The sequence below is a fragment of the Macaca thibetana genome, chromosome 15 (assembly GCF_024542745.1).
Source record: "Macaca thibetana thibetana isolate TM-01 chromosome 15, ASM2454274v1, whole genome shotgun sequence".
Classification (NCBI taxonomy): domain Eukaryota; kingdom Metazoa; phylum Chordata; class Mammalia; order Primates; family Cercopithecidae; genus Macaca; species Macaca thibetana.
In genome coordinates this window covers 69,832,627-69,846,065 of record NC_065592.1, presented here as the reverse complement: position 1 = coordinate 69,846,065, position 13,439 = coordinate 69,832,627, and the positions used below count along the sequence as shown (strand labels likewise).

Sequence of the window (13,439 nt, the reverse complement as noted above, 5' to 3'; positions counted from 1 at the left end):
TGTTTACCTGTTTATCTGGAACAGATAAAGGTCGATAAAGCAACTGAGGACAGGATTGCCCCAAATGAAGTTATTGGTACAATTATGAATTCATTTGAAATGCCTTTCTTAACTCCCATTTTGGGCTATTCTTGGCAGGATTAAAGGATTTCAATCTGGATTAAAGGATTAGGTAACTCATAAACTAGTGTTCATTTTAGAAAAGAAGGAAACACATTCATTTAGATTCTTTTTGTCAAGGGATGAATGACTATTCTTTGCAACATGCTTTTTTTCTATTTAAGCTGAGACAATAATACATTTATGTTTTTTCTAGTCCTTTGCTGTGTTGATTCCCTGTTCATCTTTTACACTGAATGCTTGAATATGCCTTCAGGGCTATAAAAAGAACATTGCAATAAGGTGAAGCATTACCACTTTTGGATGATAATGTTAAGCAATCATTGTTTCAATTTATAATAAATACGATATAGCAAAAACAGAAAAAAATGAATATTAGTATAAAGAAATACTCCCTACGTGCTTTGATTTCCAGGGAAAAGAAAAGACAGAAAATCATTTTTGGATACTTGTATTTCCAGCATAAAGACTTTTCTAAAGCTTAGATTTACAAAGATTATTCCCATAAGTGATTCATCAAATAACTCACTTACTTGAATGGTGTTCATTCATCTTTTATTTCTAATGAGCAGGCCTCTGATACGATAACTGAAGTCATAACCATAGCCTTGGTTAGCTACTTTGTTGGGAAATAGTGTTGAGCTACCAAACATCTCAGTTCAAGGAGATTCCTGAGAAGTGAAACTTCTTGCTCCTTTCATCATATTCTTACCAGAAACAATCCCAAAAACCTGGCTGAATTCCATGTGAGAACATGACTCTCCCTGGCAAAAAAAAAAAAAGGCTATAGGGAACACAGGATAAACCAGAGTCTCATAAAACTACATAGCAGCTTATGTGTGAAAAGCCATACTAGATTCCTACATTTTTGAAAAGTATTATTGATGCATTTCTCATTGTTAATTCAAATTATTCTGCCTTCTTTTGTCTTTTTCTTCTCATAGAGTTACCTCTTCCTAAAACATGCTGAAGATTTTAAAACTATCACCTGTTATCTCATATTTCCCCAGTCCTTCCTAGTAGTTCATTTTAAATTTCGACTCCAAAAAACCACACTGGCAGCTTACCTATCTGTCTGTGGCCTCCAAGAGGCTCCTAGCTACTTGTCTTCATTTCCTTGCTTATCCTCACATTTATCTTTCCATCTGGAAAAAAATTATGCTGCCATAGAGAAGAAACCCTATTGATAACTGAAGTCATAATAAAACATTTCTGAAAAATATTTTCTCATACCTTTTACTGCCAAAGGAGCTTTTCATTAAGCAGTAGTAATTCAAAACAGATAAGAGCACGGACACAGGAGCCAGATAGTTTGATTCATCTGGTTTGACCAATTTCTACGTTTGTGATCTTGGACAAATTGCTTAACTGCTCTGTCCTTCAGGTTTTTTCTTTTTTTAAAAAAAAAATGAACATGAGCATAGTGCTTAGCAAAGTAGCTGTCTCATAGTAACTACTATAAAAGTGATAGTATTTTTATTTGCAGAGAAACAACATATCATCATCATTAAGGCATGGATCAGATATCTTCTCCACTGAGTTATTTCAGGTTCTCAGGGAAAATCTGGTTGATTAGGAAGATTACTGGTAATGTATCTTTCAGAAAAAAACAATACAATTTGCATACATACCTTAATTTTGTGTAGTTAACAATTTTAAAATTTCCATGGATATATGTGTTTTGGAAATATATTATGGTAGTATTTCTAAGACGTTTAAGAGTTAATTAGCCAAGCGTTGTGGTGCATGCCTGAAAGCACAGCTACTAAGGAGGCTGAGGTGGGAGGATCACCTGGTCTCCTTGGGGGATCAAGGCTGCAGTGGGTTGTGATCTTGCCACTGCACTCCAGGCTAGGTGAGAACAAAAGACTATGTCTCAAAAAAAAAAAAAAAAAAAAAAAAGAAAGAAAGAAAGAAAAAGAAAAAGAAAGAAAGAAAAGAAAAGAAAAGGAAAGAAAAGAAAAGAATAGAAAAATAAAAGAAAAGAAAAGAAAGGAAAAGGAAACAATGCCCACCCTGTGGTTTTAAACTTTCTTTTTCAGATTTTTGTTTGTTTGCTTTGTTTTGTTTATGCTTTTGATTTTAGGGGGCAGCAGCTTCCCTAAAATGCTAGAAGCCCACAGCAGATTCAGATCAACCAAATATAGTTTCGTTTTCTTCTACTGTTTTGCTTTGGAAAAACGTTGAAAGATATTGAATACTTATATACTGTGCTGGTTTTTGTTTAGTTAATATTTCCTATCTCATATTTCAGATATAAATAAAAATTACAGTACTACTTGATATCTTTCTAATCCCAAGCATTCATTTTTACTTTCTATATTTTAAACATTACTGTTTCTTTAATTGCCATGCCATAAGTATTTACAGGTTTTGAATGATATGTACAACACATTTCTAAATATTTTAGGCAATTGTCAAGACCACACTGATAGTCAAAGAAAGATTTGTGGGGACATGAAGTATGATGTAGATCCATCAGATAAGCAAAATTTGATAGTCAAAGAAAGATTTGTGGAGACATGAAGTATGATGTAGATCCAACAGATAAGCAAAATTTGATTAGGTAGATAAGGAAAATAAATGATATTTAAAGCCTTGTTACATTATCAATTTTGTTACTGAACCTCCCCAAATATGTAGAACCTCAAATTGGACCCAAATATATAAATATATTTATATCTATATATGTAGATATTTGTGATACATTTTATCTGTGAATGTCTAGCAACTGACAAGAGCCAAAACAGGCCCACTTCCACTTGTTTATCTTCAGCCTTAGACATTTAAACTTCCAGCTGTAATCATTAATTACTTAGTGGTAAAAAATTGAAAATGTTCATAGAAGTTGCCATTCCCTTAGAAAAGGAAATTATGCAATTCATTACATTCAGTGCGAATAAAGCTGAGCTCTTACTGCAAAAGGTCAGTTTTGTTTAACTTTCCTCTACAGATTTTCAAAAAACTAGATGAAAAAAAATTAAGAGTATTTGTAAATATATAAAGAAATCTTCAAGTCTTTCTGTATCAATTGTTTTAGTTAATAAGTGATGGCATTACTGATTTCAATTATATATACAGATTATACTATTGCTATCAAATTGTAACCGCCTTTTTATTAAAATTATTTCATGTCCAACTTCATAAATCTTTGAAAAGCATTAATATATTTCCAATTCTGTTAATTTAAATTATTTTGCCTTCTTTCATTTTTACATTTTGGCTTTCTCCCCACATTACTTTTGACCAACTTGACTGATCTAAGACAAAAATTATAATAGCTGTATATTTTAACTTAGATTATCTATATTATATATATATATATATATATAGCAATCAATAATTTTAACTCTTTATTCTTAAAATGATCCATATTATTTTCCCTTGCGTATTTATTTCCTGAAAAGTAGAGAATACTAATAAAAGAATTTCAGGGCTTCTCCCAGCAAATCCTAGTTAATTGTGTCAGATTGACATCAGAGATAAAAGCAAGGCAAAACAAAATGTAAAGACTCAAGGTCGCTGAAAGAAAAGAAGAGACTAATTTTAACACATATTTAGAAGTAAGAATGTAGATAAGGAAGTATTATACTAGTTGCTATTAGTGCTCTGCTCATGTTCCCTCTGATCCCCTTACCAAGTCATGAACACAGGCTCTGTTTGCTCCTTCATGCTCTGTAGCCAACAGCATCACTGTCAGAGAACTGTTTCCTAGATGCTAGAACCTACTCTATGTATCAGTATATGCCAAAGAGCAGCAGGTGGCCCTTTCACAATGACTGATAGATATGACAGTATGAATACACCAGCTTCCTATTCTCATAATTGGACCAACACTGGGTCTCCAGAACTTCCATGTAGATTTAACCTAAATAATTATCTGGGTATCTGGGTTGGCACAAGATCCTTGCTTCAACTCTTTCTCTTCCCATCCCACTGCCTCAACTGCCTATTGTTTTTCCCTGGGAATCCTTCCTAATAAACCACTTTCAAAGAAATCTTCATTTTAGAATCTGCTTTTGGGAAACCAACCCAAATATGAGTGACAACTGATTAAGTCCTGTTAATAAAGTCACCACCCAGGCTTGTGTAGAGTGACATATTAATGACAAGTGAAATAATCCATCGTACAGAACCGCAGAAAATCTCATCATTTGGAGACACTGAGAAACAAGGTAAATGCAGCGAGTTTAAAAGAAGGAGATTGGTTGAAAACCTGTTTAAAAAGCACTTGGAACTCTATGTCTCACATCCTTATATGCTTATGCCCTGTTGGAAAACAGCATGGACTTGGAGATACCAAATATTGTAGAAAATAGGAGAAGTAAGGATTAGAGGAAACACTGCATTATAAATATGCTGGACTCAGCTGTCTTTCCTTCCCTGGTTCCCAGAAAGTCAGGAGACAAGTATACATAACCTACTCCAACTGTAAATGTGCACCTCCTCCAAAGTTAAGCAAATTATGTTGTCACAATAAATAAGTCTAGGAAAAGGATTTTTGATATCATATTTATAAGTGTTCCACTGAAAATGAAAGATTGACATTAAATCACCACCAGGGGGCCAGTTCTGTCAATTAATCAACTCACTCTTAAATAAGAAAGGGCAGCTAGGGGTCCCCAGCAACCTAGGGAAAACCTCCGCCAGTGAAAAAGGAGATAAATAAAAGAAAAGAATGCCTAGGAAACAAAGACTAAAGAAAACTAATTTATTTTCAGGATGAGAGCAATGCTGAATATAAGCATAAAACAAATATGCTATAAATTTTTTAAAATCAGAGGACAAAGAAGCTCTTGGAAATTACAAATATAATTACTTATATACTATTTCTTCCCTCCCAGAATGGTGAGCAGAAACATTTAAGGACATCTCTTCAACAGTTAAAAAAAGTCAAAACTAAGAATTGAAAAATACTGCTACAATTAGCAATTTGGAGTATAAATCAAAAATCTCCAACATCTTTCTGACAGGATTTCCAAAAAGAAAGAGAGAAAGAAGGAAGAGAAAGTTAGCAAAAAAGTAGTAATAGGAAGTTCTCCAGACCCCAAGAATTTCAGTCTCTAGTATGAAAGAACCCATCAAATTTCTTGTATAATGAAAGGAAGAGGCCCACACTAAGGTACATTTCCCAGCAATTTCAGAAAAACAGGAACAAAGAAGAGTTTAGTGTCCAGAAATGAAGAAGGAAAGAAGTCACAGTGACAAAAAAGAGGAAAAAAATGGCATCATTTCTTAGCAGCACACTGGATTTTATAAAACAGTGCCTTCATTATTATGTGTAGGTGGATGATAGATTGAAGACATTTTCATATATGCAAAGCTTCAAGTAATTATCTCTTAAGATCCTCTTTTTAGAAATCTACTGGAAAATGGGCTTTAGTAAATAAAGGAGCTAAAAATGAGAAAGATACAGGGTACAGTAAAGCAGTGAAGCCTTTGCCCTTATTAAGGATATATTCCATTAAAAGAGAGGCAATAAGTAAGTATATTAAAATTGTGATAAATGTTAAACAGAAAAAGAAAACAGGATAAAGAGACTGAGATATGTTGGTTGGGAGGTACTTCAGATGAGTTGCAAAAGACAGCTTTCTAGGACATGAATGAAATACAGGAGAGCCAAATGAATACCTGGGTGAAAAGTGTCCTAGGCAATGGGGGTGGCAAGTAATACATCCCTGAGAAAGAAGCATGTTTGGCTTCATGAACAGCAGGGTGACCAGTGGTTGAGGCAGACAATAAGCTGCAGTCTCTCTGTGTGTATCTTTGTCTCTGTCTGTCTGTCTCTCTCTGTCTCTGTCTCTCTCGCGCGCTCTCGCTATCTCCTGCTCTCTGTTTCTTTGCAAAATAAGCTGAAGTACAACAAGCAAAATAAGCTCAAGTATTTCTCCAAGGTCACCAGTTTGGAGAAATAGTGAGAGTCCATGTCATGTGGGGCTGCTTGGGTTTGAAAGATGCTTTAGATTGTATTCTAAGTGTGATTGCCCATGAGAATCTGCTGGAGGATTTTGAGCAAGGAAGTAGTAAGACTTGATTCACATTTTTAAAAACCCTGATAGATGGAGAAGAGCTGATAGGAAATGATGCATAGAAGCAAGGAGACCAGATAAGCTACTGTACTTGTTTTGTCTGTTGAATTTTCAATATTCATTGTGCCTCCTTTGCTCTCAAAATCCAATAGTTTCAATAATTTAAATCAAGACTGTGACATTATCATTTCCACTTATATTTGAGACATTTTGGCACATAAGTCCATAAGTGTAATAAGATAATAAGAATCTGACAGGAGACAGCAAACAACAAAAAATTCCAGAGATAATTTCCTAGAACTCAGTTCTCACGTAATATGACTATTTTCTTATTTGTAACCATACATTATGACATCTATCAATGAAGAGTATATACAAATGTTAAAATGGCTGATGTGTATTTATATATTGCAGAACCAGTTGTCAAAATGGCTGATGTATGTTAATAGTATGAGGCTAGATATGACATTTTGAGTCTCAAAAAATAAATAATTGAGTAGGGAGGAGAAGAAAAATAAATAAGTAATCTGTTTACATGTTCGATGTTTTAACAATTTTTTATTTCAATAGCTTTAAGGGTACAAATGGCTTTTGGTTACATGAGTAAATTGTATAATGGTGAAGTCTGGACTTGTTGTGTACCTATCACCCAGATAGTGTTCATTGTACCCAATAGGTGACTTTTTTTTTTATCCCTCACTGCCCTCCCTTCTGAGTCTCCAATGTCCATTATACCACTCTGTACAACTGTGTGTATGCATGGCTTAGCTCCCACTTGTAAGACCATACATGCTCAGATTTTGAACTTCTGCAGGAAAAAATCTTGAATTACAGAAAACTGCTACCCTATATCAACACCTTCACCAAGTAAAGTTAACCTGATGATCTAATCATATATATGAAGAGATAATTGTCTCTTTGATAGTCATGTCAATTTTGTCTTTTTTCGTGGTTGCCATTTTATTTTTTATTCTCATTAGAAAAAATATGATATGTTTTGATTAAAAGAAGCATATTCTTAAGTGGAAGAAATGTTTGTTTTAAAGCAACCATCATTATATTAAATTTAACCTGGGACATATGCTAAAAATGGAAGCTGGTGTCATAATGTGCTTCTGGTCCTCTGGGAAACTTAACTCGACAGGCTATGAAGATCATGATAAATCCTCAGGACAGTAATCCAGAAACTGCTAATGATTGCATTCTTACATGTTAAAGAAGATGTGCAGAGTCAGCAAAGAACTATTAATGACAAGCATGAAGAAGATGGAAATCAAGGCCAGCTTGCTGCACAAGGGAATCTTTACACGCAGACTACAGTTTTTAAGTTTAAAAGTTGTCTAGAAGCTCTATTACCACATATTCCAAATGATGCACAGATTAAGGAAGGTCAGTATGTCTTTTGGGAGGTTGACAGTCATGATATAGTAACTATGCAAAGCTGCAAGTCTCTGGAGTAGTATTTGTGTCTAATCTATATGGTCACAGGAAATATAACTGCCAAAAATGCCGTATTTATCATCTTGAGTAGTTTTATCAGCACTACCTGATGTCGTACTCAAAAGAAAAATCACCAAAAATTGGCTTGGCCATTCAATCATGTAGACTTTGTGAAGTGTGCTTGAGGCAATCTCTGTGCCTGGTGCTCGCATAATAAAGGTGAAAATGAGACACTATCCCTGCCCTCATTGTGCTAAAAAATAAGAGAAAAAAACAGATAAATAAAGTATTTTAATATAAAGTAATAATTGCTATCATAGAAGCAAAATCCAAATGTTAGAGAAAATGCCACCTTACCTTGAAGATTCTCCATAAAATATATATCCAAACCTAAGAATAAGGAATAACTTATAAAAGTTATAATCAAAGATGCTTATTTAAGCATGAGAAAACAAAAAATAAATATTTTCATATTCTCTAAGTTCTTTAACAACTCTAGCACTAAAATCTTCCTGTTTTGAATCTAACTCTATTGCTTTTCTACTATACCGCACAAGCAAAAGGTTATTTTTTCATTAATTTCTGATCATATAAATATTTAGAATGTTCCTCTTATATATGACTGCCTTTTTTAGAATTTGGCAATAGCACTGCAAATAAAAATAGAAATTTTCTTTGATACAGCTTATATTATATAAGAGCAGGCACATATTATTCAAATAAATACAGAAGTAAAAATTAGAATTTAGCTTCCAATATAAGGAGCATGCTGGCTAACACCAACCCTCTAGCAATTAACCACTACAAAATGTGCACAAAATACAAAAATAATTACTTGAAGGTTTTGTAGAATGAAATGTGCAGGCAGGATTTGAAGGGGAGTCAAAATATGGAAAAAGAGATCAGAGCAGGATGATTCTTGTTTTGCAGGTTTGATTTGAGGATAGGCCATGGTCACTGAGGATAGCCCAGGGCAGCTGAAGCACCATAAGAAAACCTGCAATCTTTCCGTCTTGAAAAACTATAAAAGTAAGGTTTAGGGGCCACAGTCACTAGGAAGTGAGGGAGCAATCCTGAACAAAGAGTTCCGCAGCAGAGGAACCCCAGTTCCTGTGTGATAACTCTGACCAAGTAGCTGGTTAACCCTTGAACAATGAACACCTTAGACAAGGTGCAAACACTTAACTGAGAATGGGTCTTCCCCCCACTGTAGATGAAAAAGGTTTTGCATTTTGAGTCTAACTACATCACTACCTGTTGAAACACAAAGAAAATTTAAGACTTTCTGAAGGAACATAGTAAAATCCGCAGCCTCCACAAAATAACATTCACAATGTCCAAAATAAAATTTAAAATTATGTGAGTATAAGAAATATAGGGAAATGTGGAAATGTGACCCATTTACAAAAGAAAAGCATCAGAGGTCAATGCTGAGATGACTCAGATATCATAGTTCAAGGACATTAACAGGTGGTGTTACTATGTTCAATGAATTAAAAGTAGTAGGATTATGATGAATGGAAAGATGTGAAATCTCAAAAGAGAAATATAAAATATTTTAAATCCATCAAATGGAAACTTTAGAACTATGAAGATACATTACCTGAAATAAAAAAATTCTGGAATGGGCTCAATAGCAGAGAAAAGAGTCCGTAGCCTTGGAGATAACAAATAGAATTTATTGAATTTTAAGAAGAAAAAAATAATACGAAAAAATAATCAGGGAGTCAGGATGCCTATTGTGTGGAAATAGAGTCTAAAATATGTGTGTAGAGTTCCCAAAGAGAGAAAGAACAAGTGATAGAAAAAAATATTTGAAGAAACAATGAAAATAACTAATTTGGAGAAACACAAAAACAGTTTTAAGACATTCGGTGAACCCCACATGGGTTTAACATGAACGAAACTATGGACACATCATAATAAATGCACTAAAGACAAAGATAAAGAGTAAATCTTGAAAGCAGCTAGAGAAAAACAACATATTACAATTTTTTTACAAAAAAATTATTGAGTGGCATGGACTTCTCAGAAAAAAAATATGAAGGCAATAAGATAGAAGTTCAGTATCTTTAAAGAACTGAAAGAAAAAAGTAAATAAACTATCAAATCAGGTTTCCATATCCAGCAAAATATGTTTCAAAATTAAGGCATGCTAAAGACATTTCAAGATAAATAAATATAAAAAATTATATGCAAAATCTTTCAGAATATAGACAAGAAATTAGTTTCCCCAACTTGTTTTAGGAGGCCATCATAAATATTATATCAAAACCTGCAGACATTAAAACTAAAAATAAAGTTAGGTACAAATAGTCCTCATGTGCATAAACATAAATATTTCTAAAACATACTAGCATATTAATTCAATGTTAGATATGGTTCATCCCAGAAATGCAAGGCTTAACATACGAAAATCATAGGAATAATAATTGAATATAATAGGCCTATAGGAAGAAGGTTATGTGCAAGTATTAACTGTGTGCATGTATATGTATACACACATATATTCACAATAAAAGATTGGAAGTAAATTAAAATAAAAAATTCCACTTAAAATATTATTAAAAACCTACTTAAGAATGACTGTAACAAATGTTAAAGGGCTCTTAACTGAAAACTATAAAAGATAGTTGAGAAAATGTAAATACAGACATAATAAGACATAGTCTCCACTGATGCGTAGGAAGACTCAGTATTGTTAAGTTGGCAATTTTTCTCAAATTAACCTTCAAATATACCCCATTCTCAATCAAAATACTACATATATATATATATATACACACACACACACACACCCCTAACATATATTATATATTAGATATTGACAAGCTGATTCTAATATCTATGTGGAAAGTTAACAACATAGAATAACCAAAGCAATAACAAGAACAAAAAGAAAATTGTAGCACTTATATTATGTGAAAACTTATTTTCCATCTGTTTTTATCCAGTAATATAGTCCTTGCACAAGAATCATCTTCAAAGATTAATGGGAAAAATAGAGTTAAGAAATAAACCTGCACCTGTTTGATTACTTTTTTAAAAAACAAAGGTGTCAAGGCAATCAACTGGGGACAGAAAGACCTTTCACAAATGGTGCTGTGAAAATTAGATATCCACAAGTAAAAGTAAAAAAAAAAAAAAAAAAGAAAAAAAAGCATCTTTCCTTCCCTCACATCATATACAAAAGAGGACACAAAATGAATTAAGAGTCTAAAACTGAAAATGAAAGTATACTACTTTTAGAAGAAAACAAAGAAAATCCATGTGACTTTAGTGTCAGCAAAGATGATATAAATAGGGTATAAAACCATAAGCCACTAAAGAAAAAAATAATAAATTGAATATTATGAAAAAATTTTAAATGCTCTTCAAAGACCCTGTTAGGAAGAGACAAGTCATAGCCTGGGAGATACTATGAATAACACACAGAGCTGACAAAGTGCTTATAACCAGAATGTATAAAGAACTCTTACAACTTAATCATAAGACGATAAATGCTTCAAAAACAAAATAGGTAGATCTGAGCAGATATTTCTCAAAAGAAATTGTAAGTTATAAGTGCATGAAATGCATGTGTCTCATTAGGAAAATCCAAAGTAAAACCACAGCAATATACTACTACACTCCCATGAGAATGGTTGAGAATGGTTAAAATTAAAAAGCTAATAATACTTGGTATTGATGACCATATGGAACAATTTGAACTCTTATAAACTGCTGATATGAATGTCAAATAGTACCACGTTGGAAAACCAAGAAATCTGGAAGTTTCTTAAAACATTAAACTTCTACCTGACAGATGATCCAAGGTATTTATCTAAGAAACACAAAAACATACCTCAATTAAGTTGAAAAAAATAAAGACAGACAGATATAGAGAGTGACAGGTGGTTGGGAGTCAGAAATTTCAGGTTCTGTAGGTTGAAATACTGTTTTAAAGCCACTTTTGACAAAGCAAGTAGGCAGACCAATATTTTCCAACATTAAACTAACTAGAAGAGTATATCTGAATAATAAACTTAATATCATGTCATCAGAAGCAACACTAGTAAATCCAAGAAGAAAGTCAGAGATGGAATAAGTAACTGGAAGCCACATTGTATGCAGATACCAATGATTAAGGCAAGAGAGATGGTCAGAAAGAAGGCCTGAGGCTGAAAGAGAAGTTGCTCTTAACTAGAAAGAGAGGAACTTTTAAAGAGAAAATACTCAGAGTAGAGCCACACATTTCTGTCTAGAAAAGAAATATCTGATGTGTTCAGCTCAAGGTTTAAACTACCTAGATAAAGGGCAAATATAGTATGCTGACTGGGGTACAAAGTAAAGGATGAAGGATTAAAAGATTGTAAGAAGATTCTATTTTCTTTTTTTTCAGAGAAAAACAAAGAAAAAGATGAGAGTAGATCAACATAGCAAATTGAGGTAAAAACAGAAGGTTGCTGGGGAAAAGTGGAATAACTCATGGACTCTAATTTAGTTTTTAGACTAAGAGGAATGTCAAAAGCAAGGACCAAAAAGAGCATTTGTGTATAGTTTTTCTTAGTCCAAAGAGATTTAAATCATTGTGTCTCTGATCAGAAACTCACAAGTTACAAATAATCGAATGTGAGAGCACCTACACCTAACCCTTCTCTAGGGAACACCACACTGCTGTAGCCATTGTGCCTGTTATGAAAACACAGAACTATTAAAAGAATTTGTAAATTCTGAGATAGAGTAAGGGGGAAAATATGAAAAGCAGAAAGAGCACATATGGAGGCTTATTCTGATGTCTGAATTTCAGACAAGGTCTGTCCCATCTTTTGAGATCTCGGCCCAAATATATATATATATATATCTTTCTATAATATCTGAGTTTCTATTTTAACCCTTATACAAAAAATACAGTTTTTTGAAATGAAAGTTCAGTTGACTGGCATGAAAAATTAGATACTGTCCTCATATGATATGAGTCTATTTAACAATGGTATATGGGAATTTCAATAAGTCAATAATTAGTTGAGTTATGGAAGTTTTGATTATGATGAGACAAATGATTTGCAAACAGTATTAGTAAAGAAAAGCAGTGAAAATAGTAGTAGAAACTAAGATAAATAGATAAAGAATGTAGGAAAGGAAGAGAGAAAAATACTAAAAATTTTCTTAGGCCGCTTCTGCATCAAATGTGGATGGGGAGAGCATGGGTATATCTTTCTTCTCCTTCCTGAATTAGGCAACCCACTTCTCCTCAACACCAAAAATAGGCTAGTTATAGTTCTATAATTGAATCTCATTATAGATTACATAAACTGTAGTGGATTGTTTGAGTGTGGGAATCTTAGTGCCAATAGTAGTATTCCTTTGTTGTTATGTGACAAATATGTGTTTCATATAAAAAATGAATTTGTAGTTTAGGAAGGTAGAGAATGGTGACATACTTCAATTATCAGTAATGGCTCCAACTCCTTTAGGATTGTGGTTAATAAGTTGCAATCTTTAACTCTTTGTGTGTAAGTTTTTATTATTTTGAAATGAAGCTAGAAATGCCATAACTTAAAGTGGAAATTGTATTAAAAACAAAAGAAACAAAGAACATATCTTCACTGATCTGAGATAGCTCCAGCAGAGGTAGCTCTAACAGAGGCAAAACAGTAACTCTGAAAACAATTATTGTCATATTCACAATCACCAGTGATACTTGCACTTAAGGGTTTCTTTATCATTGGTATCTAGAAAAGTTGAAGGAGGAAGATACAATGGCCTAACTTTAATTAAGGTAAAATCATATGTAATCTGAGCATCTAATAGGTGGAAATTTGACATTCAAATTTGATATTCAAAATATAAAAACACTGATTGAATTCT

General features: G+C 33.1%; 1 long non-coding RNA gene across 1 annotated transcript in view; it reads right to left on the bottom strand.

Annotated features, from left to right (window-relative positions):
* Positions 1 to 517: 517 nt before the first annotated feature.
* The window catches only part of LOC126937981 (uncharacterized), a 58,259-nt gene continuing 45,337 nt past the window's right edge, over positions 518 to 13,439 (bottom strand). The window contains exon 3 of the long non-coding RNA XR_007719916.1: positions 518 to 884. This is a non-coding gene — a long non-coding RNA (uncharacterized LOC126937981). The remainder of the gene's footprint in view (positions 885 to 13,439) is intronic.